We start from the raw sequence: 6,000 nt of genomic DNA, 5'->3' as shown, positions 1-6,000 counted from the left end.
CTGTCATAGAACTTTACGAATACAGATACTACTACTACTACTACTACTACTACTACTACTACTACGTGATCAGGCCCAGTGGACCGCACGCATCTACAAGTTTCCTCCTCCACTGTATTCTGTCCATTGCTGCTATCCGCCATCCGTCCACACCTATTGACACTTGGTTTAAATCTTCATGGAGTCCATCCCTCCAACGCTTCTTGGGTCTCCCTGGCGGTCTCTTTCCTGTAGGTGTGAAATCCAGGAGCTTCAGAGGCCATCTGTGATACTCCATCCGGGCCACATGGCCGGCCCACTGCACTCGTTTGGCTTTGACAGCTCCTGCTATGTTGGGCTGCTGGTATAGTTCCTCAAGCTCTTGGTTGTATCTGATCCTCCATTACCCTGTATCTGCATCCAGAACCGGACCAAAGATCTTTCCCTCAAAAACAAGGAGCTTGTTGAAGTCCTGTTTCCGGACACTCCACGTCTCACAGACATATAGAACAACAGGCTGGATCAGGGTTTTATACAGTCGAATCTTGAACTGTCTGGAGAGAGATTTGGACCGAAGCAGTTGTGCTAGGCTGTGGTAAGATCGGTTTCCTGCTTGTATTCTGGCATTGATCTATGCTTCACACGACGAGTTCTCAGTGAAAAGTGCCCCTAGGTATTTAAATTCTTGCACTCTCTTGTAGGAATGGTCCCCAACCCGCAGTGATTGTAGATGATCAGCAGTCTGACAATGACCACGCGCCATAACGAGGTATTGTGTCTTTGCTTCGTTTATGTTTAGCCCAAATTTGCTGGCAACCTCCTTTAGTGCTTTGTTCATTTGCTCCAACTCCTCTTCCGACCTAGAGAGTAAGCAGATGTCGTCTGCATAGGCTAAGTATGCCAGTCTCTTTCCTTCGATTTCAATCCCTTCGTTCTCTTGGAAGGTCTCGCGTATGATCTTCTCGAGGGCAAAGTTGAACAGGATAGGGGACAACCCATCTCCTTGCCTCAGTCCTGTCACAATTTCAAATTCCTCAGTTACGCGATTTCCCATCTTCACCTTTGCATGTGTTTCGTTCAGACAGATCTTTATCAGATTGATGAGTTTCCCTGCTATGCCAAACTCCCTGAAACAGTTGAGCAGGCTCTTGCGATGTATGCAGTCATAGGCCTTCTTAAAATCAACGAATAAAATATGCAAATCTTTACCATATTCACCCAGTTTCTCAGTGAGCAGATTCTGTTTCAAAATTTCTTGTTCATAAAAATATTTAGATTTGCCTCAAGAATGCTGGAACGACGTATGTGACAGAGTTAGTTAACTCAAGTTCGGATGAGTGGAGTGTGACGATTTTGAAATGCCAGTTACTGTAATAAAATTGCGTTTACAAGCGTTAAAGCCTGTCTCATCTCTAATGACGCATTTTCTAGTATTTGCAGTATTGTGGTGTTAATTCACATTTGTAAATTTTTGGAAATTTGTGGTAAGGTCTTATGGGACCAAACTGCTGAGGTCGTCGGTCCCTGAGCTTACGCACTACTTAATGTAACTTAAACTAACTTACGCTAAGGACGACACACGCACCCGTGCCCGAGGGAGGACTCGAACCTCCCACGGGGGGAGCGGTTCGGACCATGACAAGACGCCTCAGACCGCGAAACTACCCCGTGCGGCCTTCACATTTGGACTGATTGCCTTAAAGAACAGTGTTCTCCATCGATCTCTTGCAGTATCCACTTCATATGGCCAAACGGCATTAGAGGACCTGCATGACAGGTACATTACATGGGCTCCGTGTAAATCAGGCGATACGCAATTAAGGTCGTTCGGATACTTTTGGGTATGATAGTACGTATGATATTTTTTACATTTTCTTTTAGTTAGAAACATTTTTTTGTTTTTACATGTTTGATTCGTTCATATCAGGAGACAGAGCAGATAAAGATGTCAGTCCAATGCATTTTCGTTTTCGGGTTAATTTAAGGAACATAATGGATTCAAGATCTACTGCGAATGCTGAAACTTTCCCCAACGTGTTCAAAAATGATTTTAGGAGATACAGCAAACACCTTGAATATGGCATCAAGGAAGGTAATTGATGATGCAGCGCTGAGAAGTTTGTGTTAGAGGTAATGGTAGAAATTTTGAGCATTTAACTTAGTATGAGAAGACAGCATTTGAAAAGAAAAATATCTATAGGACCGAGCTGGAAATTTGTAAGCAATAACACGGAAAGAAGCAAACATGTAGCAACAGAAAAACGTCTGTAGCTAAGAAAATTTAAAAAAAATCATTTGTCATATTTACGTACGTGCAGATGAGATTTTTATTGCATCTTTTTAAGTCCCATACTCATTGTTCACCGTTTTTCCTCATATTATTAACACCCTGTATAATTTTACATAACAATTTAGATGAAGAAAAGATAAGGCCACAGAGACCAATATGCACCGATTGCGATATGCGCTGGTAAGATTACGTAAATAATAGGCGTAGAGGATAATGTCAGAGCTTCAGAGCTTTATCATGATGATCTTTCTCTGAGCAGCTTACACGAATTTCAAAATACAAGTCGCCTTACTGCTGCTATTGCAGAAAGTTATTGCTGTACGTATCGACTGCTTTCAGTAGTACAAAAAAAGTAAAAAGCAATACTTAAAACAGTGCTAGTATGAAATTTATTAATTTAATTCTCCAGATTCCGTGATAACATGTCAGCCTATTCATCTCAGCAAAACTACCGTTTGAACCTGCTTCTTAAGCTTTTGTCCCTCCCTACAGTTTTTAACCTATCTGTTGCTAAACTGACGATTCCTTGATGACTCACGATGCTTTCCGTCAACGACCCCTTCTTTTAGTAAAGATGTTTAGTAAGTTCCCTTTCTTCGCCAATATGATATAGTGCCTCTGGTGTTTCAATACAGCCATCTGACCTACTTTTCATCATTCAAAAAGGTCAAGTCCACCATAAGTTTATATTCCATTTAGAATTTGTGTGCTTCTCATATTAGGTTTACATTGTACACACAGTAGCGGAACTGACAAAAAGTAATAAAGAAATAAAAAATTCATATTTCTGAAGTTTGTATTTCATTTGTATGCTGTGTGATAGTCCTCCGCGATGTGCTGCAATGTCACAAGTTGACTAAAATGTGTTGGCTGCCTCACTGTCATCGTCATCGCCTTCGTCTTAGCAACCGCACCACCTCCATCTGTGTTTTATAGTATATCACCAAAAGCAATAATTTTTATTGTGTTTTAATTCTATTATTTCAATGGTTTTACTTAAAATCTGTACCGTATGTAGATTTACTATGCCATGTTGCTGAAGAAGAGCAATATGGTTGCTGATAGGTCCCCCACAAGGGGGAAGGAAATGATTAAGCTCGTATTCAACACTAATGTCTAATCACTGATGACAGTGAATTGATGTGGACCCTAAACAGGAAGAAATATTATTACCTGAGCCGTTAAAGAAACTTTCAAGGGATACTATGTTTCCGGTAATTACAGTACTAATCTTGTTTCTCAGATACGTTTCTCTTGATACACATCATTTCGAAAACACCTGCTCGGCAGTTCAGCTACGACCCGAATCCTAGCCTTAATCTGCGATTAATCGGAGACAGCTTTGAGCCAGAGTACTTTCAATACGAGAGAGAATCCGCTGCGGCGATAACACGGGGCTACTCAGAGCGGCCGGATCAAAAGGCCGCCGTTTGAATCGGCTCCTGCATTCCTTCCTTTTCGGCGGAAACCTGACGATCTGAAAGGCAGCCCGCCTTGAATAACGGGTCCGCCATTCGACGTGCCTCGTGGAATGTCTTTTCGTCCGAGCGGCCTTTACACGATCCGCATTCACGGAGGGAGCGGATTCCGGAAGCGCAGCAGACCTCGCTTTCAAATTACCTCGGAGGGCGGAAATGTGACCTGATCTCTGCCGCGTTGAGTGCTTTGGAACAGGGGAAAGATGCTCGTCTCATCTTTCAGCGAATTCCAGCTCCGATTCCTTTCCGCTCATCGTGCCTATGTATATGTAAAGGATTCGTGAGCTACATACATTTTCTTTTACCTTTTTTGCCATCTGCAGATGGTGTACAGAGAGAGCGATAGTCGCTCCACCTCCACATCTGACTTCCTATAGTAAAGGAGCCTTCATTAAGCAAGATCTACACGAGAATTTGGACTCTACTGGCAGTAGCGATGCTCCCTCGGAACAGTGCAGTCGTCTCTTGTAGGCAAAAAGCTAAGAGACGGCGAGAGTCATTTGTAACGACAATACCCCACTCAGTGCCCAGAAATTGGGCGGATAGTACATTAGGGGAACGATGGAGTGCGTTGTGGAATGTGGCAGACAAAAACAAGTGTTATGCTAATGGCATATAGGAGGGAAACTACACTACTGGCCATTAAAATTGCTACACTAAGAAGAAATGCAGATGATAAACGGGTATTCATTGGACAAATATATTATACTAGAACTGATATTTTATTACATTTTCACGCAATTTGGGTGCACAGATCCTGAGAAAAAATGGCTAGTTCAAATGGGTCGGGGCACTATGTGACTTAATTTCTGAGATCATTAGTTCCCTAGAACTTAGAACTACTTAATCCTAACTAACCTAAAGACGCCACACAAATCCATGCCCAAGGCAGGATTCGAACCTGCTACCGTTGCAGCAGCGCGGTTCCAGACTGTAGCGCCTAGAACCACTCGGCCACTCCGGCCGGCCTGAGAAATCAGTACACAGAACAACTACCTCTGGCCGTAATAACGGCCTTGATATGCCTGGGCATTGAGTCAAACAGAGCTTGGATGGCGTGTACAGGTACAGCCCCCCATGCAGCTTCAACACGATACCACACTTCATCAAGAGCAGTGACTGGCGTATTGTGACGAGCCAGTTGCTCGGCCACCATTGACCAGACGTTTTCAATTGGTGAGAGATCTGGAGAATGTGCTGGCCAGGGCAGCTGTCGAACATTTTCTGTATCCAGAAAGGCCTGTACAGGAACTGCAACATGCGATCGTGCATTATTCTGTTGAAATGGATGGTTTCGCAGGGATCGAATGAAGAGTAGAGCCATGGGTCGTAACACATCTGGAATAAAACGTCCACTGTTCAAAGTGCCTTCAATGCGAACAAGACGTGACTGAGACGTGTAACCAATGGCACCCCATACCATCACGCCGGGTGATACGCCAGTATGGTGATGACGAATACACGCTTCCAATGTGCGTTCACCGCGATGTCGCCAAACACGGATGCGACCATCATGATGCTGTAAACAGAACCTAGATTCATCCGAAAAAATGACGTTTTGCCATTCGTGCATCCAGGTTCGTCGTTGAGTACACCATCACAGGCGCTCCTGTCTGTGATGCAGCGTCAAGGGTAACCGCAGCCATGCTCTCCGAGCTGATAGTCCATGTCGCTGCAAACGTCATCGAACTGTTCGTGCAGATGGTTGTTGTCTTGCAAACGTCCACATCTGTTGACTCAGGGATAGAGACGTGGTTGCACGATCAGTTATAGCCATGCGGGTAAGATGCCTGTCATCTCGACTTCTAGTGATACAAGGCCGTTGGGATCCAGTACGGCGTTCCTTATTACTCTCCTGAACCCACCGATTCCATATTGTGCTAACAGTCAATGGATCTCGATCAACGCGGAGCAGCAATTTTGCGATACGATAAACAGAAATCGCGATAATCTACAATCCGACCTTCATCAAAGTCGGAAACGTGTTGGTACGCATTTCTCCTCATTACACGAGGCATCACAACAACGTTTCACCAGGCAACGCCGGTCGACTGCTGTTTGTGTATGGGAAATCGGTTGGAAACTTTCCTCATGTCAGCACGTTGTAGGTGTCGCCGTCGTCGCCAACCTTGTGTGAATGCTCTGGAAAGCTAATCATTTGCATATCACAGCATCTTCTTCCTGTCGGTTATATTTCGCGTCTGTAGCACGTCATCTTCGTGGTGTAGCAATTTTAATGGCCGGTATTGTATT

This window comes from Schistocerca serialis, chromosome 1 (assembly GCF_023864345.2).
Source record: "Schistocerca serialis cubense isolate TAMUIC-IGC-003099 chromosome 1, iqSchSeri2.2, whole genome shotgun sequence".
Taxonomy (NCBI): domain Eukaryota; kingdom Metazoa; phylum Arthropoda; class Insecta; order Orthoptera; family Acrididae; genus Schistocerca; species Schistocerca serialis.
Note: the sequence above shows the minus strand (reverse complement) of the source record.